Genomic DNA, 26,974 nt, shown 5'->3' with positions numbered 1-26,974 from the left:
ACTAATGCCCCTGCAGTGGTCTCTCCGTGTTGTTGCAGGAGTCATGTGGGGCCTTGGACTTTGTAATGTGGCCCTGCGGCCCATGCACATTGAGGACTGGGCAGTGCCCATTGTTTGTACATATGTATATACTTTTAGATTGAATTTTCGTATTTCTACTTTATTTATATTATTATACTCACTTTCATCTCTTCCTGTGGTCCTTGCATTATTCCTAAGAGGTACGGGGTAAATATGTTATGTTACTGCATCTGCTTGTGTGAATGGTGTTGGGGGTGTTGCATGTTTCGTGTGTGTGCCACTCTCTTTTTCCTCCCCCCTCCCCTGTGTGCTAGGTGGCTGTACTCACCGTGGTCGTCTTCGCGGTCGTTAGTGTCCGTGGTGGAGCAGGACGTAGAAAAACATTGGGAAGATCTGCAGTTCGGGCACCATGGTGTAGTGTTTCTTCCTTGAGTCTCCAATGGTGAGTCGTTTCCCTTATGTGCAGTGTTTCTGCCAAGCTTTTGATGTAGTTGGTATCGCCCCGGAAAAGGTGGTGGATTGGTCTGTCACAATACAGTGGGCGGAACATTGGCTTCTGCCTGGTTGTTGGCAGCTACCGCTGTGGTGCCTGTTGAATCCGCCCTAGCGGTCGGTGTGGTAAAGTGGCTGTCTCTCTGAGCTCTTTCTGCCATGGTCGTAATTTGGCAGTATTTACCGCCAGCCTGCTGGCGGTATTACTGCCGCTTTATCACCGGCCGCCAGGGTTGTAAAGTGTTTGCAAAATGTTGTGCAGATGTGCCTATGGAAACCAGGGTCATAGGCAAGTAAAAACTGCCTTTTCTTTTAAAAGATGTCCTGTAGTTATGGTTCAGGATATATGCCAAACTTGCCATGGATATATGTACCATTTTCCAGTTCAGTCTGGAAACAAATTGTACATTTCAGAGTTCACAATTTCTGTGAAAACTGTGAATTTTAATAATTAAAAAACAAAACAAGGTGGTGGTTGAGTAAAGGCCCCTGTTAGGTTACACTGATGGGTGACTGCATAGTTTGAGCACAGGCCAGTCTGTGGCAAACCCTTGCTCTGACCAGGCAAAAGCCTTGTGCAGCATGGAATATGTTCTTGCAAGTTAAACGTTGTCTATCATTGAAAACTGTTAGTTATGGTTCAACAAGTGCCAAACCTAAAAACCAGTTACATTTGTATGTTACAGTATGCAATGTATAGCTTACCCAGAAACCTGACCTCATGGACTGCCGTCATCACAGTTAAAATCTCTGCTACCATAGGACCAAAGGACTATTAACAACCAGCGAAGTACTAACATCTATCTTCAACTCCTCCATCGACTCATACACACTCCTGGACACCTCAAATTATGCCACTATAATGCCCCTGCCCAAGAAACTTTCTGCTGACACAACCAGGCTTTTCAACTGCAGACCCATCTTCCTTCTTCCATACCTAGCTTACTTAGAGAAATTAAACAGCTAACACATTACTTACCACCTTAGCAACCAACAGCTCCCAAATGCAACGTAGCCCAGATTCAGGCCCAACCACAATAGAGAAACAGCACTCATTGCCACCGCAGATAATGTATACATAATCCTGGACAGAGGAGGTACAGTAGTCCTCCTTGCCCTGGACCTTTCTGGAGCATTTGACATGGTCTCACACCCAGTCCTCATCTAGCTCCTGCACAGGTTTTCCATCCAAGAGCCCACTGGGCCTGCTCCTTCTTTCCGACAGAACACAAGCTGTCAGCCAGGCACCTTACTCCTCGGAAGTCTGCAAACTCATCTGTGAAGTGCCTCAAGGTTTATCCTGAGCCCCACCCTCTTCATTATCACTCGGACCAATATCATCTGTATACCTGACGTGTGAATGTTAGTCTTCCCTGGTGTCATATAGGGTGAACACTGGCCCTGTACAGCAAACTAAGGGCCTGATTTAGAGTTTGGCGGACGGGTTAGAATGGGATTGTAATACAGTGGAAGGGATATCCATCATGTTTATGATGGAGTGACCCCATCCCCCAAACTCTAAATCAGATCCTCAGTCTCTCAAAGCTAGAACAGGTTTGCTTGCTTGCGTTTATATTCACAGTGGCTCTCTTACATATTTTGGCACTATTCCTTGACTCTCCCTGGCCAACATTCATGTTCACATCTTTGTGCATCATTACGAGATCAATAACCTTGACCACCCTCAATACATTCACCTATTGCCTATCCCCTAATGACAAAATGCCTCTTACCAATGCAGGCATAATAAACTTTGATACATCCTTTAAAAAATAGTTTAATTACCCAACAATATCCACCACACAAGCATTGGTAACTATTCTACATTCATTGGTCATAATAACACTCAAAGATAGACTGTCAAATCATGACCTCCCTTATTTTTGAGTCTGGGTACAGTCTTATAGTTATTAGCTATTTAACTATACTTATGAGGTCTCGCTAATGACCTTATGTTACTAATTCTTTAACTGCACTTATAAGGGACTTCTAGTCCAGCCAACTGGAGTATACACTGTCACCACTTTTGATTAAGTGGGAATGTGTTTGTGGCACAGTTTAAAGTTTGGGACTTTCTATTTATCATTGGGTTATCATTGGGTCTTGTGTTAGCCAAGACCTATTGATTTTACTGAATTAATGAATACATATATGATATGCTTACATATAAGGGCTTTCAGATAGCCCTTTTCATTCATTGGCCTATTTTTATGTCCTTCATCTTTTTCTTCCACCCACTACAGCATACATCTTAGGGCAATAGATCAGCCCACTCCAGCCATTGGCTCAGTACTCTGTGAGGGATAGCATTTCGCTCTTTTACGAGCTCACAAGCTGAAGCAAAGTAATTCCCTTCAATGTCATGATCTAATACCGCAATGACTGCTTTTTGAGACTTACAAATATTTTTAGTTTTAGTCACTTTTTTTATGTTGGTGAAGGCCAAGAGGTTGCCCCAACAATAAAATTTAATGATAATCACTACAAAACAAAATAGGCACTGAAAAAGCCAAAAGGTTGACAGCCAGCGCCAGACCTTTTGGCTTTTCCAGTGCTTATTTCCTTTTGTTTTCCTAGTTTCAATCATGCTATGCAGTTTATGGGATTATCCTAGAACAATGAGAGCAACTCATATGCCAATAGGAACCTGGATGTACAATTTTATTAAAAAAACAATGGTTCACCTGGAGTTCATTACTTAATTTGTGCAGTGAAATCACTGTGTGCATTCAAATCCTTGTATATATAGATTACAGTCATGCAGTTATTTAAGTTGAATTAATGAAATACATGATATGCAATTAGCAAGAACAACATAGATGTTACACGGTTCTCTGAAAGAAAATGCATTGTGCCCACAGTAAAGAGAAAGAAACCTCAGAGTAGAGGAAGTGAGTAAGTGGTAAACAAAATATGTACACTGTTTTTTAGAAGCACACAACTTTGGGGCATATTTAAGAGCCCCTAGCACCACCTTAGCACTGCCATAACATCATTTTTTTTACGCTAAGTCTGCGCTAAAGTGACTTTTCCCACCTGCCATATTTACAAAGTGGTGCAATGCATTCATTGCACCATTTTGTAAACCCTTGTGCCACATTATGCCTGCGCCAGGCATAATGTGTGCAAGGGGGTCGTGCCTGCGCTAGGAGGCCTGCAAAAATGGTGCAGTGAAATTTAACAGATTTCCCTGCGCCATTTTTGGAGTCATTTTTAATGCCTGCTCAGAGCAGGTGTTAAAATGATGCTCCCATAGAAACTTATGGGCCACCTTGCATTTTGCTACTGTAGCAAAGCATCACAATAGCATAAAAAATGTTGATACTATTGTGCTTATGACTGCCATGGTGAGCCATATGATAAATACGGAGCAACCATGGTGTCGTTAGGTGCCGGTATGGGGGCGCAGAAAAAGTGGCGCATCAGCTCTGATACACCACTTTTTCCTAAATATGGGCCTTTGTCTTGTACAGTTCAATGGGCTCAAGTTAGCACGCAAGTGGATTAAATCCTGATAATTACTAAGTTTGTGGGGCAAAGAGACATCAGATTTTTTTTTATAAATCTTTTTATTATTTTAATGCTGAACAAATACAAGTAAAATAAAACTAGAACAGAGAGACAAAGGAGCACTGCGTAACATCAAGGACTGGAGTAAATGACCCGTAAGGGAGTAAGCAAGTACCAGGATATGAGTACAAAGGGCATGCAATCATTATGTGTGTAAAATCAAATGGATTAGGAGAGGTGGGAGCCGCAGCGGATCTAGCGTGGTACTGGATCCAAGGTCCCCAAATCGGGATGTGTTTGGTAGGGCATTACCTTGCCTTATATACCGTCTCTTCTGCATTAGCGCAACAGTCCATTCCCAGGAGCCAGTCCATTGTCGATGGGGATCTGCATTATTCCACTGAAGGGCAATATCTCTTTCGCCACAATGAATCCCATCTCCGTCAACGTGTGTTGTGCTGTAGAATTTCCCCACCCATCCATAATGACAAAGATTACTGCCTTTGAGTCTAGGTCAATAGGGAAGCCTAGGCTTTTGCCCATGAGCCTATGCACCCCCCTCCAGTAATGGACTATTGTACCATATTTCCTGATTACATGGGGGAAGGGCATAGTTCGGTGAGTGCACCTAAAACATGTTGGGCTAATGGTCCTCCCCATACACCAGAGTTGGGAAGAATGGAAATAGACTCAACCTAGGTAGTTAAATTAGATTAATTTTAAAATGTTTGGCTAAAGTCACCAAAGTCTGGGGGCCATGCAAGCTTCAACTCACTCCTGGTCTTCAGACTTTCCAGGATCTTTCTCCCATTTGGAGCTCAGTTAGTCAAGACTGAGAGCCTGTAGGTTATTAAAGGCACTTGAGAACCTTCCCAAGGGGTTCTAATGGTATTCTGACTTCTAGTATGTTAAATGCTGCCACCTGCTCTAGCTGGTCTCTGTGGAGTTCCACTGCGTGCCGAATCTGGAGATATCAGATTCCTCTGTCAACTGTTCAAACATTTTGATGTGGGTAGTCATCAAGGGTGGAAATCCCAATTAAATCTTATGTCCAGAAACCCTCAAGTCACAACATCTGTGGTAGCCACGTTCCACTCCACTGTCAGCTTCCCTCACCAACTTTTTGTTTCAGAGCTTCCCTCTAACATTGCAGTAGCAGCTTTGCGATGTGTGTGAGGGAATATGGCAGAGGGGATCCTTGAAGTAATGAGAAAAGGCCATAAACTTTGAGATGATCCAGTCATAGACGTGTTGCTGGATTGTCTCTGTCTCCAAAAACCCAGATGTTGGGAAAAAACAGCTTGGAGGCCCAATAGTAGGCTTGGATAGCTGGTGTTCCCAAATCCCCTGACCCCCTCACCCCAATCAGAAGTATCTTGCTGCAATTGAGGTAGGAGCAGATATCTCATTATCTGGAGCTAGCACTGCTGTTGGGTCCACTCTGTGAACTCAATGGTGTGCTCAGGACTCATAATATGAAGTAAGGTCTGCTACTGCTTCCAGTCCTTAGAATCCATGACGTGTGCATGAATGTGAATATTATTTCCCCCGCTATATTTGCTAATAAAAGTTTTTTAAATGTTTTAACAAGAACAGCGTAACCTGTGCTCATCTGGCCTCTCAGCTTCAAATAACACACACTGAAAGAAATAAAGGTCTTACACTCTGCTGAGAAAGAAAGATGCTTAGAAATTTGAATCTGTTTATTTCCTTTAAGTTTGATATACATCATTTTATACCCTGAAGCAAAGCGCTCTTTGTACTTTACTACTTAATGTTTTGATTAGATTGCATTTGGTTTCCTCAGTGAATTTTTTGAATGAGTAAACATAAGCTTCCAAACTCCATTGACCTTATGATCCTACATTCATTTCAATATTATCAGGATGGACTCTCTTTGCAAGAAGTTGCACTGTACTTGTTTTCATTTAACATATAATATAGCTTCTGCAACTGTAAGTCCTAAAGCCTTCTTTCTGCTGATGTTGACTGTGCCTTCAAGTTGGGCTCCTGGATGATATCTAAAGCCTTCTTTCCATGCTTGACTTAACTAGGGATGCTTGGGTGGTCATCTGTTCCCAAAGGAATTTCACAACATGCTTGTAGGTTTGGAAAGAAGGGCAGAGGTGGGGAAATTGATAATTCTGTAACACGTACAGGAACCTCGGCAAGGCTACAATTTTAAATTACATTAAGAGGTGGGCTAGCCCAGCTCTCCAGTTGTTGCTTTGCGCACTGAAGCGTTGGGGAAATATTTAGGTCTCGAGTTCTGCCTAGATCCATTGAGATCCACCTTTCTGAGTATTTTAAGGCTAGTCTGCAGTTTCAATTGGGAGATATCGTATGGTATCTGGGAGATTTCCTCTCAACAGAACATATACCATTTTGTCACTGTTTACAGGGAATGTCACTGCATCTCTGTCAATCTTATATGGCTGGGTATCACTGAGGCCTCCTACTACCAAACACCACTCACCCCCGTGCAAGCTTAAATTAAAACCTTAGATGAACTTCGCTTTGGGATTAGGGGTCATAAACACCCGGACATATTTTTATTGACAAAATATTGTTAATCATAATCAAAATTATACGCAGTAACCACAATCATACTCACAAAGTATTTACAGAGTTCAAGAGATGCCTAGCCTTAACAGAGTATGCTAATACATCCACATTTCTGTCACTGACTAAAACAGTTTGTTCCTGCGTACCCAATTTTGGTGGCTGTGAATGAGATCATGACTGTTTTCCTATTACCCCAAACCCTTACGCTACGAATTCCAGGGGTAGGATCTCCATCAGGGTGTTCTCATACCTTCCAAACTGGATTGCTGTGGAGGGGGCCCGGCTGCCCGCTAGGTTACCTATGTCGGGCGACCCCACCACCCTCAGACTCCACCCCTCCCCAAGGTCCAGTGCTCGCTTCAGACCTTCTGAGCATGCACGGGTGGTTGGCCCTAGGGGCCAGATGCCAGCGTCCGCTCGCAACCCCCCGCATCCCTGTATGTCATACACACTTCCCAGCCAGCACCCCTTGGAGAGTCCAATTAGCTTATCACCCAATTTTGTAATAATATTAGCCAGTATCTTAACTTGCTAGTTAATACAAGTAATTGGGCTGTAGGAGCTACAGTCGAGTGGCGGTCTCACTTCTTCAATGGTAATAGGAAGGTCCAATTCCTGACGCTTCTCTTCAGCTAAAGAGGGGAGCGGAACATCCTTCAGTACTGGTCTGTTTCTTTCCAGTAGTGTTGGATGTAGGAAGCTGGCCTGGTGTGTGGTGGGTACCTGAGGTACTTACACCTTATACCAGATATCCCCTATTAGTGTAGTGTAGGCAGTGTCTAGAAGCCAGGTTCTCTAGCGGTAGCTGTGGATGAACAGCCAAGGCTTATCTAGGAGACATGCAAAGCTCATGCAATACCACTGTAGTCACACCGCACATGAAAGAAAACACTCAGTGTTACAAAAATAAAGGTACTTTATTATAATAACAGCACCAAAAATGCTATGGAGGCATGACTCCCATAGGAGGTAGGTATCACACAAGATATATGCACTAGTAGTCAGAAATAGGCATAAAAACAGTTAGAAAACAGTGCAAAACAGTGTATAACACAATAGAGAATAGTGACCCTAGGGGGAGCACAAACCATATACTAAAAAAATGGAATGCCAAAGTTGGAGCCCCACCTAGGTAAGTAGAATGTGTAGAGGGGAGCTGGAGGTACCATGGAAGCACAAAGGTAAACACCACAACACCCCCTAGTGACCAGGAAAGCAGGAGTAAATCACTAGAATTTCCCCAAAACACCCACTAAGAAGAAAAGAAGAGAATTGCAAAAACCCAGAGATGACTGCAGAGAAACCAACAGTGAATTCCTGAAGAGGAAGACCTGTGAAAAGAGGGGATCAAGTCCAGAAGACACAGCAGAGTTCAGTGGGGGCAGGAGCCCCTACCCACCAAGCTGAGGATGCAGAAGTTGGTTGACGGTGAGGAAGGAAAGTCAGCACTGCAGCCCTGGAGTTGGAGTCAAGTTTCTGGAGGATGCAGGTGATGTCCCACGCCAAAAGGAAGATTGCAGTCAGGTTTGTGTGTTTGGATTCCACCAACAAGCCTTGGCACAGGCAAAACTTTTGACTGACAGAAAGTGGTGCTGCCCGGGACCAGGAAGGCCTAGGAGAACTCATCCCAGGAGGGGGAGTCAGAAGGGGCCGTCAGCATCACAGAGAGCCCACAGAAGCACAGGCAGCACTCACAGGAGTCCCACAGGATGGGTACACAGAAGTTGCAGATGGAGCCCATGCAGCACTATGAAAAGGAGTCCCAAGCTGCGGGAGAGCCACTCAGGAAGCTGTGCGTCACAGGAAGGAGTGCTGGAGGTTGGAGCTACATGATGCCTGAAGACCCTTGAAGGAAGTGCCAACAATCCTTGGCAGCTGCAAAAGACACAGTGTGCGGGGTACTGTGCTGCATGAGAAGGCAAGGACTTACCTCTACTACCCAAGTGGGACAGCTGGTAGAGAGGACCGAAGGGACCATGTCTGACCACCACCTGCATATGCAGGGGAGTGACTTCTTCACTCCAAGGGAGATTCCTTCTTCTTTTCTGTGCAGACTGAAGATGGGCTCTCCTCAGAGGATGCATGACCGGGAAAATGTTACAGAAGCTGGAAGAAGCTGTGGAAACAATGTTGCAGGCAAATTCTTCATCTTTGTTGCAGCCTGTCGGGTCCTGGAGAGTCCAGATGCAGTTTCTTCGGTCAGAATTCGAGGTGAAGGTTGCAGAGGAATCTTGCTGGAATCTTGCAAGCCGAATCTGAGGAACCACTCAAAAGAGAGACCCTAACTAGCCCTGAAAGAGGGACTGGTTACCTAGCTGGGTGACCACCTACCAGGAGGGGGATCTTAAGTCACCTGCCTGACCTGGTCACTGAGATGCTCCCAGAGTTCCCTGCCAACCTTAGATTCAAGATGGCAAAACCCAGGGACCCTTTGGAGGGGCTCTGGGCACCACCCCTGGGGTGGTGATGGACAGGGGAGTGGTCATTCCCCTTTCCATTGTCCTTTTTCATGCCAGAGCAGGGAATGGAGGTCCCTGAACCGGTGTAAACTGGTTTATGCACACAGGACACCAAATGTGCCCTTCAACGCACACCAGTGGCTTGGGAGGCTACCCTTCCCAAGCCAGTCACATCTATTTCCAAGGGGAGAGGGAGTAACGTCCCTCTCCCAAAGGAAATCCTTTGTTCTGCCTTCCTGGGCTTGGTCAGATCAACTAGCAGGAGGGCAGAAACCTGTCTGAGGGGTGGCAGCAGGTTGGGCTGCCTGGAAAACCCTGTAAGACTGGTGGTAGCAATGCTGGGGATCCTCTAAGAATCTCCCAGAGTGCACGGAATCATACTTCCAATACTTGTAACAGGGGTATGATTCCAACATGTTTGATACCATACATGCCCAGGTTCGGAGGTACCATTATGTAGCTGGACATAGGTAGTGACCTATGTCCAGTACATGCGTAAAATGGCATCCCCACACTCACAAAGTCTATGAAAATGGAACTGAAGTTCATGGGGGCACCTCTACTAGTGCAAGGGTGCCCTCATACACAGGTACTTGCAGTCTGCCCCCTGTGCTAGGACGACCTGCCATAGGGGTGACTTATAGTGACCTGGTGCAGTGACCTGTAGTGAAAAAGGGTGCATGCACCCGTTTCACGCAGACTGCAATGGCAGGCCTGCAGAACCCTTTGCGTGGCTCCCTATGGGTGGCAGAATAACTGCTGCAGCCCATAAGGATCCCCTGGAACCCCAATGCCCTGGGTACCTAGGTACCATATACTAGGGACTCGCATGGGGCGACCAGTATGCCAATTGTGGGAAGAAAAAGGTTCCAGCAACCAAGTTTAAGAGGGAGAGTATAATCATTGGAGTCCTGATTAGCAGGATCCCAGTGAGCACAGTCAAACACACTGACAAACAGGCAAAAAGTGTGGGTACCCAAGCAAAGAGGCTACTTTTCAACAGTAGGGTATCGGCTTTATATAATGCCTGGTGATAGTTTACGAAAACCTCTGAAATCTGTATGCTATTCCTGAGATGTCTCCCTGAAGCATCACATATTGCAAGGACTAATGTAATTGCTTCTCTCCATCTTCGGACATTTGTGGGCACTGAAGGTTTCCGTGGTGCACGTGATGTGGCACTTAGGCGTGAATGAAAATTATACTTACTTCCGGGTCAAGGTGAACATGGGTGAGGTGCTTGTGAAACGCCTGAGTAATATTTGTTAAAAAAGCCGAGAAAGAGGTCGAAACAGAAGCGCTGCCACGAACAAACAGCACATACATGTAGTAATGATAAGGATTGAATCCACTTGTGAGCTCGGTTATGCTTGTTGACCTCGATAAAACAAAGTTGCGTGATTCTAACAAGCAGTGCTTAATTTGTGCTTGTTTCCAGCGCGGAGCACCGGCACTTATTTTTGAGAGCCGGCACTTATTTTTCTGCCTCAAGCATTAACTGCGTGCAAAAGACACATAGGGGAAAAACGGAGAAGGATAAAAACGCAAAAGCGTCACAATGGGAGAAAGCAGAAAGCTGCAAGAGTGATCTGAAGGTGCAGAGAGTGGCTTTAGATGATTGAAGAGTCCCGATATGGCTTCAGGATTAGGCTGCCTCAATATTCTGTGTTTGCACATTTAATTGCAGCAGCCGCGTGTTTAAGAGGAGGGCTTTGGGCACCAGAACGTTTTTATTCACAAATTAAGCACTGCTAACAAGCACACCATGTATTTATCGTGTTACCCAACCGCCCACTACCTCTACTCTGGTTTCTTTCTCTTCGCTGGGGGAACCGCACTCTTTCTTTCGGAGCGCTGTGTACCATCTATGGTGTATGTCGTGTATTAAGTGAAGGTTTTGCCTGTGCTCTCTATATAAGCACTGAATGCACACCGTGATTTTAATGCTCAATCACATAGCGAAATTAGTGTTAAATGAGCTCGAGGTGAACCTTTGTGTTTGAATATATTTGCAGTCCATGCGAGCAGAAGGCACCGCGGGCTGAACTCGTGAGCTGGAACTCGAGTCTGTTTGTGTCTTTAGAGGTCATCGTTGCTGTTGGTCGTAAAACTTGTTTTTCGCTTGGTTCGCGTCTTAAAAGTTGCGCTTTTTATTATTGTTTATTGTGTGCAGATACATCGCAGTTCTTTTTTTTTTTAAACTGTTGCTTCTACTTGCCACCATGTAATATGTGCGAGAGTAAATCGCATTTTGTTTTTAAATACTAGTTATACACGATTCAATAGGGTGTACACGAATGTGTAAATTCGTTTTCCTACAATCTTACTATTTTAGGTTCCACCTGCACGCGTGCTTGCAAAATCTTTTGTTGGTAAAAAAAAACTTAAAACGGGTTGAGAACCAGCCCCTTACTTACCTGAACCTACCATTGACTTATTCCAACCTTGCTCTGATTTACCTGCTTCGGATTGTCCAGCACGTCACCTTCACTTCACTTCCTGTCATCGTCACTGTCTTCTTCGCTGATCTTGCTGTTGAGTTGCCTGTGGACCTAGCACTCCTTCCGGTCACTTTCTATTGGATATTGGCCAGTGTCCTTCCCATTGGCAGCAAAACTGAAGGTATTTCTTTTTTCTTCTTGCATGCCGTCTTTTTTCTTGGCTGCCATCTTCTCTATCTTCTTTCTTCGTTGCTGTCCATCTTCTTTTTTCTATCTGCATACCATCATCTGTGTTTGCTGTCTTCTTTACCGCATGCCGTCTTCTGTCTTCTCTCTTCTTCCATCTTATGTCTTATGACACCTTCTTTCTTCTTGCTTCTTCTCTTGTCTTCCCTCTTCTCCCGTCTTCCATTTTCTGTCTTTTCCCGTCTTTCGTCTTCTTCTGTCTTCTCTCTTCTTCTGTCTTCTCCCCCTGCCATTTTCTGTCTTCCTCTGTGTTCTGCCGTCTTCTGTCTTCCTCTGTGTTCTTCCATCTTCTTCTATCTTTCACTCATGCCAACAGGCTTTGCCTTTGTCTTTTTTCTATGTAACTGGATAACAAATATTAGAAAAATACTAAAATGCACAGCTGAATGGACACTCTGGTGTGAAGTTGCTATAAAGTGAAGGGGCAGCAGATATTTCATTATCTGGATCTATCTCTGTTGTTCGTTGCACTCCATGGAGTCCATGGCGAGTGCAGGACTCGCATTATGAAGCAAGGTCTACCACAGCTTCCAGCCCCTAAAATCCATAACGTGTTCACGAACATGAATATTATTTCCTCTTCTGTATCTTTAAATATAGGTCTTTTTAAAAGTTAAAAAAAGAACAGCGTAACCTCTGCCATCCCATTCTCAAATAACACACACTAAAGGAAATAAAGGCCATTCCACTCTGCAGAGAAACAAAGATGCTTAGAAATGTGCTTCTGTTATCTTCCTTTAATGTTGATATACATAATTCTGTCCATGTTTCATACCTGAAGCACAGAACTCCTTGTACTTTGCTACTGTAAGCTTTCCCTTTTAATGAGATGGCCTTTGCTTTCCTCGGTGTATGCCTTTAAAGCATAAACATTAGCTTGGAAACTCCATTGACCTTGTAGACCTACATTCCTTTAATTATTATCAGAATTGGATCTCTTTCCAAGAGGTTGCACTACAAGTTAACATATAACATAACATATATATGTAACTGCTGCAGCCATCTATCTGCCCATGCTGACCGTGCCTTCAACTTTGGCCCTTGGATGACTTGTGAAGCCTTGCTCCCATGCTTGACATTTGAGGTGACACATTTCTGGTTAAGTCGCTCAGTGGCAAGAGGTTACATTTTCTGTATCTATTTGAAGGTTGATTGCATACTTTCTGATTAATTCAGAATCCTACTCCTGTGTAGTTCCTTTGTTTCACTCTCATTGCAGGATTTCTAAGCCCAGTAAATGAAAACCTTTACATTTATGTCTTGACCCTGCTTGTGCAGCCTCTGCTCATATGGAATGCTGGGGTATCCCATTATCACTTTGTGACTCACAGATATACTTTTACATTGTTAATACACAGTTTTCGATTTTGACTAGGTGTGTGGGCAGAGGTTCGTTAACACTATGTAGTTTTTTCGCAACTTGTGTTTAAAATCGTAGATGGAATGTGCTGTCACTATTCAGGTACGTTCGGTACCGATTGTCACTATTTAGATTTCTGAGGAATTACAACTATCAAAATTAAGAGAAGAGCACTTCATAAGAACAAGTTTTTAAAGAACATTTAGACCTGATTGTTCAGTTTATGTTCTCTCTTCTATCAGCTGGCTTTATAAATTAAAATTATCACTAACATTGAGAGTTCTGAGGCATATGACCCAAAAATACAATTTATTTGTGCGTCCCTTCATTTCACTTATTCATGTTTAAGAGTGGGTGCATATAATAACAATTCCTTAACTCTTCAGCTTTTACTAACATGTATCACAATTAACCTGTGCAAATGCATTCAATTTCATTTTTATTGTTTTCTTAGGGGGGAGTGGCGGATGAATGTTGTTCTTCTTGTTACATTAACTAATAACAAAATGTAGTCAAAATTAGTGAGTTTTCCACGTATTACCACACAAATAGGGAAATAAACCATGATGACACGTTGTACTTCACATTTTAACGTTTTCTATGATGATATCATTGCAGATTTCAAACTTTGTTTAAATAAATGATTGTTACTTTAATATTTTGAACTATTTTTTTCTAAGACTTTCAGTCTCATTTCCACATTAAAATGTAAATACTTCTTTTATTTATTTATTTTAGCATTTTGCTGTATAGCGCAAATTCGACCTGAAGGCATTGGATAGTTTTACATAAGCAGCAGTTACTTTAATCAAGGTCATATTCGTTTTTTAGGCACAGGAAGAGTAAGTGATTTGCGCAGAAGCCGAGGACGTTGTGCCGAGGTCGAAACTCGAACCTGGTTTTACAGTTCCAAGGTCGAGTTTGGAAGTGGGGAATATAGTTCAAGTCTCGGCAGCGGCTCCACATCCTGTGATTCTGGGCAAATCCCTTAAGCTCCTCATGCCTAAAAAAAGAAAGATGTATGTGTCCTTCTATAACATACCATCTACCAGTGGTGGCTCCTTGCAATGGCGAAGGAGTGTCGCCCCCCCTTTGCTAAGCCAGGAGCTGTAAGCTTATCTGTCAGCTGCTGGCTCAGCCAGCAGCATGTGAAGGGAGGGCCAGGCTGAGCCATGTGAGGTGGCAGGTGGGAGGAGGAGAGAGTGCACCTAAGTGTGCATGTTGTTTGGCTGGCTGTTTCAGGCCTGCCAAACCCACATGCGCACTTACGTTTCTCCAGCCTGGCTGTGGTGAACATCAAGATCGAGGCGGCAGATGGCATCAGCGACGAGAAGAGGTACATTTTTTAAAATTCTTTTTTATTTCCCCCTGTCCCCGCCTGCACCTCCCCGTGAGATTTGCGGCAGCTGCCTCTGCCTGCTACTATTGTAAAGTGCTCCAATACCTTTGGGTCACGTTTGCGCTATATAAAAATTGCAACAACAAAAAAAATGTCCAAACTCCTTGATGGCACTAAAAGCAACCATTAGCAGTGAGGCAGCCTTGTTGACGCACCCCACAGTGTCACTGTTTGATAACATACTTATGCAAGCCCCTAAAGCACTGAAGCCGTCCTCACTGATATAGAAGCATGAGCAGTGGCTGAATTTTAGACTGCACTTGATGCATGTGTCCCTCGACAGTCCAACTCACTATCAAAATTACCTGTACATTTCTTTACACTGTTTGGTTTGCTTATTTGCCATTGGATGGCATTGCATTATAGAATAACACTATTCCCACTATTTTATGATGCTTGCATTCCTCACGTTTATCCTACCCCATTGAGATCAAAACCCAAGATCGGGTACTGCTACAGACTAATTGCTTCCTTCTATTTTTTTCTTGTCTTAGACTTTGTGGCTAGGTTTGCCCTACAGAATACTGCATCCATTCTATGTCCTTATTTTTTATTACTGAATATTATTTTCTCTTTGCATCAAAAGAGAAGTTTCCTACACAAACCAAATACCTTTGACTAGACTTTCATATGTACTGACATTGGTGGTTAGCGGATAAGACCTTATTATCTTCTATTGAGTTTGGGTCTTGAACTATTCAACCTGGGAAAGGCAAGGACTCAATACAGACTCTAAGGGTTATTTTAGAGTTTGGCTGATGCGGGACATCTGTCAAACAAAAAAGAAACTGGCAGATGTTCCACCTCTTCTATGTATATATGCATACAATTTATTTAATTAAATTAAATTCTTAAAAAGCACCCGTGTCTAACCTTTGCATTGGTAATAGTAACTATCCAAGTCAGTAGGAAGCATACGCAGTATCACCAACGGGAGTGCTAGATTCTCCATATTTGCTATCAGTAGCTGACACTGTACTTGCACATTGATGTTGATTCATGCTTTTGGTCAGCTTACCTAAGGATTATGCAAAATGATCTGTTGCTATTTTCATTAGTTGAACTCCACTCTAGTACTGCTTCCTGCTTGTGTACTATTGATACCTATACAAACATCTCTAAAACCATAACTACATTACATGTGGTAGGGTATTCAAAAACTACTTTTACCCACTTGGAAAACAATCAAAAAGCACTCCAACAATGTACTCTTGATTGTGCATTACACCACATTTTTCATTGCATTTCATCACAATTGAAAATCAAATTAAAATTAAAATGTGTTTTTTGTTTTATTGCATGTATACAATCATCATGGGGCTTTGAGGAAACAGGGTATTTAGTTAGGCTATGGGACTTCAGACGATCTTAAACTTGTACACGGATTTTAGGAGTATTGTCTAATTCTAGGTTATGTCCTTTATATTTAGCATTGAGAACATCTCCCCTCTTCAACGTGAAGCAAGTCTTCCACTTAGCCCATGTTGAGCAAATACATTTTATTGATAAAAGTGGTAATCCCACCAGTGAAGCTCTATCGAAAGGTTAGCACCAAACATATTAATTGCCAAATTATTGGAATACAGAAAAGGCGGTGCTAGCTCTCCTTTTTTCAGTGTTGTCTGTAGAGATTAAAAATAATTTTCAGTGTGATTTTATATAACCTGTGACATGACCATGATTTGTGTAAGAAGATGGCTGCGCTATATTGCACAGTGGGGGCCTTGCCATGCAGTACACTTGAATTTGTCTCCTTGGGTCCAGTCAGAGATATTTGCTCTGTCTCCTTGGGTCCAGTCAGAGATATTTGCTCCACTCTTTGGTAGCTATGGCACAGAGCAGCAAAGCTTAGCCAAGGAACAGTGTGAAAAGCATTTAACAGCATCTAAACAACGAAATAAGAACGTCGACAAGCAAGAAAAAGACACAACAACAATTTATAAAAAAATAGGGCATATTTTTATGATTTTTTATAGTCTTTGATGACTAAAATCCAAGGGAGGGTTCTGGAGATATGATTTTTTAAAGCATTTAAAAACTTTAACATCAAGCACAAACAAGCATTGGCAAGTCAAAACTTTGCAAACTTTTGAAAACTTTGTAAAAGTTTGACACACTGAGTTCAGCTACTCTGACCTAGGCTGGGTGACCAGTTCCAACAGGACAGAAGTCTAGGAGTCTAGAAAGGAAACTTTGGATGGTTACCTGGCCCCCAGAGCATCTTTGAAGTGAGTGCCAAACTTTACAGGAGAATTCCATTGGCTTCTATAGAGTGGTCCTGGTGCTGAGGGACAAAGTGTTAAGGATGCTCAATGGATGCTCCAGATGATGTGTGGTCCATGGGGCTGAAGTCCGGGTGAGTCGGGGGTCCCACAAAGTCCTCTATGCAGGGATCAAATAGCTGCTGATGCAGACCTTTCATTCTTGCAACACAGCAGTTCCGATGCCAACCTTTGGTGGTGGCTCGTGTCCCCTAGAGTGTATGAATATGGCCGTAACCAACACCCACGGATCCAGCAGACTCGGGTGCAACTTCTCGCTATTCCCAAATTGTTTGTTGAAGTGCCCGTAGTCCAGTAGCGGCAGAACAGCTGTGGTGGCTACCAGGAATGTGGTTTGGGCTCTTCCAGCTTTAATGTCCCCAGTGCCGTTCTGGGGAGGCAGCCAACTGACCCTTGGAGTCCCTGCTTGGGCTTGGGCCCAGGAACCAACATTTCCCCGAGCCAGGCATGCAGAACAGGGTCCAAACTCCACTAGCCCAAAGTGCAGCATGTACAGTTGCTCCAACATTGCAGCTTCTCTTTGTCTGCTTCCAATGAGTGCTGAGTGGTCTACTTCTCATCTTTGGTCCAAATCCAGCTAGTACTAAAGTCTCGGGACCTATTATATCCCAGTAAGGTGCCCAAAGGGGACAACCCAGTCACTAGCCAATGGGCTAGTAGGTCCCCTCTTACCTGTTGATACAGTTCCAGTGAGGTGTGGCATCTGGCTATGCCAGAGTGCATCTTACATGCCACAACCAACATGGCTGAAGTCTTCCTTGAGTGTGAGGACCTCAGGAGCCCATTCCTGGGAGCGTGGTACCATGGGTAGGACACTCATGGAAAATTGATTCTAAAACCAGTTTTCCCTCCTTTGGCTCTGGCTCTGACCTGTCTAGGTGAAAAAATGTCTTCCTGCATGGGAGTGTTGTCACAGCAGCCCTTCAAAAGTGGCATCACCCTTTGATGCTTGCCTTTTGGGCTAATACCCTTTGCAGCCCTTTGATGTGGGTGGGGGTCGCACCTCCATTGCAGCAACAGCCTTTGTTCTCATCCTGGGAGTCATTCACGTGTCTCCGCAAGTGGGCAGGAATCTGTCTCCTGTCCTTGGGCCTCTCTGAAGCCACTGGAATAGCCAAGTCAAAGTATGGAAACTTACGCAAAACAGGCCATCATTAAAGTGGACACAAATACTGACTGCACTATTGAGTCACATTTGATATCCCCTTTAATTTGATAACTTACATGACAGGGTTAGGTAGTCTTTGTCAGAAGTTAGGTACATTGGAGTGCCAAAAGTTAACTCTGCAATTACTTTATAAGGCTTACGTAACTGTCCTTAGCAAACAGCAACACTTTAGGGCTTTGCTGTGTAGACATATTGGCAAATATATGTCTATCTTAACAACACACAGCTCCTTGCCATAGGGCTTCATAGGCCTGCCTTAGAGGAGACTTACATAAATAGTTAAGGAACTAGTGGACTTTGACATTAGTGGTAATGCCAAAGCTGTGTGTGCAGTGCATGCACAGCCTCTTCAGTCTGCAATGGCAGCTAAAAGTCGTGTTTTCACTTTGTCACACACAGAGTGGCACAACCAGTGCTGCGACTCTTGTGTGGACATCCAGTTTTACATGCCCTTTCATACCTGGGTAGCGTATACTTGGGACCTATAAGTAAGTCAGTACATGCCAATTGGGTTATCCAATTCAACATAAAACGTTAGAAAGGGAATGCACACTGGCATTGAGGTATGGACAATCAACTGAGAGAAGATGAAGAGAAAGTTGTTCCTGGACAGTTTAATTTAGTAGATGGTCGGGGTGTAGGGTGGATCATCACTTTATGTCGTTTAAAGTTGTGGTTCTCTTTTTGTTGTCCCTGATTGCTGCTTCAGGTAGGGGGATCACAGTCAGGTGCAGAGATTTCACACTTCATTGTGCCTTTGTTTTAAATACTTCTAATTGAGGCCAGCTTCGTTGCTACCTGCTGTGAGAGCCAAGACATGGTACAAAAACTGCATCTAAGCTGCTGCCAGAAAATAAGATTTGGAAGGGAACCATTCAAACCTGTTCTGAACTAAAACAGTGGATCCCCATCCCCATTTTGTAAAAGTGGGACCTACCCTACTTCCATTTTGTTCCAGATCCAATTTCCCCTTGACCAAGGAAAGAAGTGGTCCCTGAGTTTCTTAAGTACTGCGGTATCAGTGGGTGGGTTCTATGGGCAGTGAGCCTCCTAGAGGTGAGGGGACATTACCTAGTGTCTGCAACTTACTGGAGTAGTTGAGGATCTGCAGAGTGGTTCTTCGGCCTACCTGCTTACTCATAGAGGGAAGGAGATTGCCTGCCCCTACAGGAGGAGAAACTGTTCAGGAAGAGAAGCCCAGCATATTCCTCGCATGTGGAACATCCATAAGTAGATAACTGCTTTCAGTTTGCAAATCCGGTGTCAACCAGAGATGTGGCAGGTCCCCGATCTCCTAGTGAAGTTTCTGTAGTAAGTTGCATGAAGAAGCTAACCATCAGAATATCATCAATCTGTCTTGCATTCCCAAAAGAGGCCCCAAAAGACTGATGTTGCTGGCTTCTGTGGTGTACACCGGTGAGGAGCCACCTGCACTTGCCCTTAGGCTTTAACTGCTAAAGATAGGCACTTGTGTGCCCTGGCACAGATGTCACAACTGCTAAAGACAAGCACCCATCTACACTGGCCTAGAGGCTGCATTGCTGAAGACCAGTGCCTGGTTGCACCAGCCAAGGGCTGCAGCTGCTGAAAATGAGTGCCCACTGATGAGGACGTTCGTGCTGTTCAACACTGGTGGTTACCCTCTTTCCCCATACCTCTTTCCCCACACCAGCCACCACCATTGATCCACTACTCTGTTGAGAAGGTAATGCAGGGCTGAACTTTCATGAGGTAAGCTACAGTGGCTATCTGTGCTGCATTACGTTACATTTCAACATGGGAGGCAATCCATGGGTGGCGCATGGGCGTTCCCATGCATACATCCATGAATTTTGGCACATTCTCAGATTTACTAAAGTTCGTGAACCCAGGAATGCATCAAAATGCTACACCATCCCCAGTGAGGTTTAACAAGGAGAAATATCTTTATTTCTCCTTGGTATTTCCTCTTTCCATGTTTGCTGTCTCCAGCAACACATATAGAAAGAAGAAAATGCCTCTAAGTGATGTTTTTGTGCAGTAAAGGGTCTCTTCCTGCATGAAAACAATCCTGTTCATTAGTCAGGCACCCTTGCACTATGGTGTTTTGGTTTTAGGAAGCACACAGTATGTCAGCGCAAGGAGAGAGGAGAAATGCTCCATATGTGTGTTAATATGGAACATCTCTGCTCTCTCCTTTTCATGCAACACAGTGCAGCACAGCAGCTTTGCTTGCTGCCGTACATTGTGTGAAATGTGCTCCAGTGTTAGATTGACACAAAGGTAAAACCTAGAATAATAACCTTTGCTAGCAGTAACTCTGTGGCATAAGGACCATTGAGCTGACTATGAACTAACCATTGGTTAATTGATAGTGACATGCACCTGTGCGAGGTCAATGCCTATTGCTGTGTCTGTGCCTAAGTTTCCAGAGACATATAGAGCTTGTCAGTGGGGGCAGAGGGCACCATAGAAGGTGTTGCACACAGTCTTGTAGGTGAGGCGACATTTCAGCAACTGGACCTTCTTTGGCATGGACAGTATTTAATTTTGCTGCAACAATAAAGTACTTTGGGGCATATTTAAGAAAAGTGGCGCTGCACACAGTGCAACACCACTTTTCTTGCGCCCTTTAGTGCCCCTACCGTCATCATGTGTGTGCTGTATTTAAAATATGGCACACCAAGGCGCAAGGTAGTGGGACAATAGCCTCATTTGTTTTTACGCTATTGATGTACTCTGCAGGGGTAGCACCAAAATGCTGGCGTTACTCCTGCAGAGTACATAGGGGCCCATGGTATTCACTGGCATGCCCCCTTTAACGCCTGCTCGGATCAGGTGTTAAAAGTGCAGAAAAAAAATTATGGAAGGAAATCTGTTAGATTTCCCAGCGTCATATTTTTGGCCCAGCCTAGCATGGGAACGCGCCTTTTGCATACATTATGCCTGGCGCAGGCATAATGTAGCACAAAGGGTTACGAAGTGGAGCAATGCATGCATTGCGCCACTTTGTAAACATGGCGCAGCGTTTTTGGCCTTCTAACGCCACATCAGCTTAAAAAAATGATGCTAATGTGGCGTAAGAATGGCGGTAGGGGCTTTTGAATATACCCATTTCTTTTTAATTAAATATTTTATGGGCTGGCTAAGACATAATTCGATCCCTTGCCACCCAGTACCTCTCTGAGAAGCTGTTGACCTGTTGCCCACACTACCCTAATAGTCACATGCATAAAGGGTTGTACTTGGCCCATAGGATGGGCCCCAGGGCACCAGTGGCAAATGGCTACAACCAACACACTTGTTGCCTAGTAGCCCCTGTCTGTCTTGGTTTCTGACAATAGTCCTAAATAATGTAGCAATGTATTAAGACCATCACCTTGCTAATAACAACTATCCAATGGAATTCATTTAGATATTAAACAAGATAGAATATCAACAAACATTTTAGTGAAAATATAATAATTATGAACTAAATCTATTGATCCTATGGTTTCTTAATAATACAAATACATTATTTTTGGATTGTTCTCCTGTAGGAGGCTGGACTGGCTTGTAGTGAGTACCAAGGGGTACTTGCACCTTGCACCAGGCCCAGTTATCCCTTATTAGTGTATAGGGTGTCTAGCAGCTTAGGCTGATAGATAATGGTAGCTTAGCAGAGCAGCTTAGGCTGAACTAGGAGACGTGTGAAGCTACTACAGTACCACTTAGTGTCATATGCACAATATCATAAGAAAACACAATACACAGTTATACTAAAAATAAAGGTACTTTATTTTTATGACAATATGCCAAAGTATCTTAGAGTGTACCCTCAGTGAGAGGATAGCAAATATACACAAGATATATATACACAATAGCAAAAATATGCAGTATAGTCTAAGAAAACAGTGCAAACAATGTATAGTTACAATAGGATGCAATGGGGAAACATAGGGATAGGGGCAACACAAACCATATACTCCAAAAGTGGAATGGGAACCACGAATGGACCCCAAACCTATGTGACCTTGTAGAGGGTTGCTGGGACTATTAGAAAATAGTGAGAGTTAGAAAAATAACCCTCCCCAAGACCATGAAAAGTGAGTGCAAAGTGCACTAAAGTTCCCCTAAGGACAAAGAAGTCGTGTTAGAGGAATAATGCAGGAAAGACACAAACCAACAATGCAACAACTGTGGATTTCCAATCTAGGGTACCTGTGGAACAAGGGGACCAAGTCCAAAAGTCACAAGCAAGTCCGAGATGGGCATATGCCCAGGAAATGCCAGCTGCGGGTGCAAAGAAGCTTATACTGGACAGAAGAAGCTGAGGTTTCTGCAGGAACGAAAAGGGCTAGAGACTTTCTCTTTGGTGGACGGATCCCCCTCGCTGTGGAGAGTCGTGCAGAAGTGTTTTCCCGCCGAAAGAACGCCAACAAGCCTTGCTAGCTGCAAATCGTGCGGTTAGTGTTTTTTGGATGCTGCTGTGGCCCTGGAGGGACCAGGAGGTCGCAAATTGGACCAGGAGAGATAGGGGACATCGAGCAAGACAAGGAGCCCTCTCAGCAGCAGGTAGCACCCGGAGAAGTGCCAGAAACAGGCACTACGAGGATGCATGAAAACGGTGCTCACCCAAAGTCGCACAAAGGAGTCCCACGTCGCCGGAGACCAACTTAGAAAGTCGTGCAATGCAGGTTAGAGTGCCGTGGACGCAGGCTTGGCTGTGCACAAAGGATTTCCGCCGGAAGTGCACAGGGGCCGGAGTAGCTGCAAAAGTCGCAGTTCCCAGCAATGCAGCCCAGCGAGGTGAGGCAAGGACTTACCTCCACCAAACTTGGACTGAAGAGTCACTGGACTGTGGGGGTCACTTGGACAGAGTCGCTGGATTCGAGGGACCTCGCTCGTCGTGCTGAGAGGAGACCCAAGGGACCGGTAATGCAGCTTTTTGGTGCCTGCGGTTGCAGGGGGAAGATTCCGTCGACCCACGGGAGATTTCTTCGGAGCTTCTGGTGCAGAGAGGAGGCAGACTACCCCCACAGCATGCACAAGCAGGAAAACAGTCGAGAAGGCGGCAGGATCAGCGTTACAGAGTTGCAGTAGTCGTCTTTGCTACTATGTTGCAGGTTTGCAGGCTTCCAGCGCGGTCAGCAGTCGATTCCTTGGCAGAAGGTGAAGAGAGAGATGCAGAGGAACTCGGATGAGCTCTTGCATTCGTTATCTAACGTTTCCCCAGAGACAGAGACCCTAAATAGCCAGAAAAGAGGGTTTGGCTACTTAGGAGAGAGGATAGGCTAGCAACACCTGAAGGAGCCTATCACAAGGAGTCTCTGACGTCACCTGGTGCCACCGGCCACTCAGAGCAGTCCAGTGTGCCAGCAGCACCTCTGTTTCCAAGATGGCAGAGGTCTGGAGCACACTGGAGGAGCTCTGGACACCTCCCAGGGGAGGTGCAGGTCAGGGGAGTGGTCACTCCCCTTTCCTTTGTCCAGTTTCGCGCCAGAGCAGGGCTAAGGGGTCCCTGAACCGGTGTAGACTGGCTTATGCAGAATTGGGCACATCTGTGCCCAAGAAAGCATTTCCAGAGGCTGGGGGAGGCTACTCCTCCCCTGCCTTCACACCATTTTCCAAAGGGAGAGGGTGTCACACCCTCTCTCAGAGGAAGTCCTTTGTTCTGCCATCCTGGGACAAGCCTGGCTTGACCCCAGGGGGGCAGAAACCTGTCTGAGGGGTTGGCAGCAGCAGCAGCTGCAGTGAAACCCCAGAAAAGGCAGTTTGGCAGTACCAGGGTCTGTGCTACAGACCACTGGGGTCATGGAATTGTCCCAATAATGCCAGGATGGCATAGAGGGGGCAATTCCATGATCTTAGACATGTTACATGGCCATATTCGGAGTTACCATTGTGAAGCTACATATAGGTAGTGACCTATATGTAGTGCACGCGTGTAATGGTGTCCCCGCACTCACAAAGTTCAGGGAATTGGCTCTGAACAATGTGGGGGCACCTTGGCTAGTGCCAGGGTGCCCTCACACTAAGTAACTTTGCACCTAACCTTTACCAGGTAAAGGTTAGACATATAGGTGACTTATAAGTTACTTAAGTGCAGTGTAAAATGGCTGTGAAATAACGTGGACGTTATTTCACTCAGGCTGCAGTGGCAGGCCTGTGTAAGAATTGTCAGAGCTCCCTATGGGTGGCAAAAGAAATGCTGCAGCCCATAGGGATCTCCTGTAAACCCCAATACCCTAGGTACCTCAGTACCATATACTAGGGAATTATAAGGGTGTTCCAGTAAGCCAATGTAAATTGGTAAAATTGGTCACTAGCCGGTTAGTGACAATTTTAAAGAAATGAGAGAGCATAACCACTGAGGTTCTGGTTAGCAGAGCCTCAGTGAGACAGTTAGGCACCACACAGGGAACACATACATATAGGCCACAAACTTATGAGCACTGGGGTCCTGACTAGCAGGGTCCCAGTGACACATAACAAACATACTGAAAACATAGGGTTTTCACTATGAGCACTGGGCCCTGGCAAGCAGGATACCAGTGAGACAGTGAAAACACCCTGACATACACTCACAAACAGGCCCTTAGTGGGGGTAACAAGGCTAGAAAGAGGCTACTTTCTCACACAACCCCCCCCCCAAACGAAGGACAATAAGGCTAACCTTGGCCAGTTGAGACTTTATTGTCTAAGTGGTGATAAGTAGAGAGTAGCTCTGCAATAGACTGGTTACTCCCTTTATCATCCACTATATGGTTACTTCCCTGTGGGGATGTAAACCACCCTGTTTGAAGTTTTTTAGCTAAGCAACAATGTGAAGATGTATTTTCAGAGTTTCTATCAGTAAGTTTTAGTTTAGAGCAGTGGGAATTGTCCACTGAACCTATTTGTAATGATGGAAATGCCAGACAGGGATGCTGTCTCAGAAAAGCCATAGCTGGGCAAAAAATGTGTCCATATGGCTGGAAGAGAGAACAGGGATGCTGTTTCTCTTGAGTTGGAGCAGGGCAGGGATGCTGTCCTATGAGCTCCACACTAGGGCAGGGATGCTGTCCTAAGTGTTGTGAGGCAGTGCAGGGTTTCTGCACTAAAGTTTCTCTGGGAGGGTTGGAGGGATGCTCCATGTTAACTAAAATGGTGCTCTTTTTCTCACCAATGTTAGTTATCCCACAGAGAGGTACTTCCACCTCAGGGAGTACAGTTTTGCCAACTGATGATTCCCTTGGAACAGGTGCCACCCCAGGAGAGGTTTCTCCCACCACAGGAATGGTATCCTGAATGGTAGGGTGGTTAGGGGATACTGTGATACCCTTTTTACCTGTTGATGGAGAGGGATCCTGAGTTTTCAGGCCTTCTCTCCTTTGCTTTTTCATTTCTGTAGAAATGAGAGGGAACAATTCCTCTGGGATTCCCAGCATGGCTGCATGGGCATAAAACTCTACATCAGCCCAACCTGAGGCCTCTAGGTCATTACCTAAGAGACAGTCTACAGGTAAACTAGGTGATACCACCACCTGCTTAGGGCCAGTAACTCCGCCCCAACTAAACTGAATTATAGCTAAGGGAAGAAACTTAGTGGAGTTATGGACATCAATAATCTTATACTGCTGTCCAATGATGTGTTGATCAGGGTGTACTAGGTTTTCAGTCACCAAAGTGATACTGGCACCTGTGTCCCTGTAGGCCAAGGCCTCAACACCATTTATTGAAACTGTCTGCCTGTACTTATCCATTGTAAGGGGACAAGCAGCCAGTGTGGCAAGGCCAATGCCACTAGGTGTGACAGAAACTGTCTTGGGACTGACTACCCCAGTTTCTATGATGGACCCATAAGTGAACCCAACTACACCCTTTGCTTGACTGTTGCCAGCAGTCCCACCACTAGTACCACTACTGCTAGGGGCACTAGAGCTTGATGTATTAGTGGTGGTAGGCTCAGGGGGTTTACCTGGACAGGACTTATCCCCTGGCCTATGGCCTCTATTTTTACACACAAAGCACCAGGGCTTTTTAAATTGTGTAGGTTGAGAAGAAGAGGAAGAATTTGTTTTATCCCCACCCTCTGAAGAGTGTTTAAGATTTGAAGTGGGATCTTTGGTTTTACCCTTATCCCCTTGCTTATCTTGAGATTTTTCACCATCTTTCTTCTTAGTGTTCTCTTTGTCACCCCCTGTATGAACTTTTCTGTTCACCCTTGTTCTGACACATTTGTCTGCCTTCTTTCCCAATTCTTGGGGAGAGGTCAGATCAGAGTCCACCAAGTACTGGTGCAACAAATCAGACACACAATTATTAAGAATATGCTCTCTCAGGATCAAGTTATACAGGCTGTCATAATCAGTAACTTTACTGCCATGTAACCACCCCTCCAAGGCCTTCACTGAATGGTCAATGAAATCAACCCAGTCTTGTGAAGACTCCTTTTTGGTCTCTCTGAACTTTATCCTGTATTGTTCAGTGGTTAAGCCATAACCATCCAGGAGTGCATTCTTAAGAACTTGGAAATTATTAGCATCATTTTCTTTCACAGTAAGGAGCCTATCCCTACCTTTTCCACTAAATGATAGCCATAGGATAGCAGCCCACTGCCTTTGAGGGACATCCTGTACAACACAGGCCCTCTCAAGTGCAGCAAACCACTTGTTAATGTCATCCCCCTCCTTATAAGGGGGAACTATCTTGTGCAGATTCCTGGAATCATGCTCTTTTGCAGGATGACTATGGGGAATACTACTGCTGCCACCACGGGTTTCTAAACCCAACTTCTGTCTTTCCTTCTCTAGTTCAAAAGACTGTCTATCCAAATCCAGCTGTTGCTTTTTAAGCTTCAGTCTGGTTTGTTCCACCCTCAACTTATTGAGTTCCCTCTCTAACATTCTGTCATCAGGGTTGGTGGGAGGGACATTCCTAGATACAGAGGTATGATGGGAATGAACAGAAGGAGACCTGTCCCTTACAGAAGTCACCCTAACAGCTTGGCTAACAGAAACATCACTACCAGTATGGTGAGAATAAATGCTTTTGCTATGATGTGAGACAACACTATTTGTATGGTGTGGCT

This window comes from Pleurodeles waltl, chromosome 3_1, assembly GCF_031143425.1.
Source record: "Pleurodeles waltl isolate 20211129_DDA chromosome 3_1, aPleWal1.hap1.20221129, whole genome shotgun sequence".
In the NCBI taxonomy this organism is placed as follows: Eukaryota; Metazoa; Chordata; class Amphibia; order Caudata; family Salamandridae; genus Pleurodeles; species Pleurodeles waltl.
The sequence above is the reverse complement of the archived record's forward strand: the minus strand, read 5'-3'. Positions refer to the sequence as shown.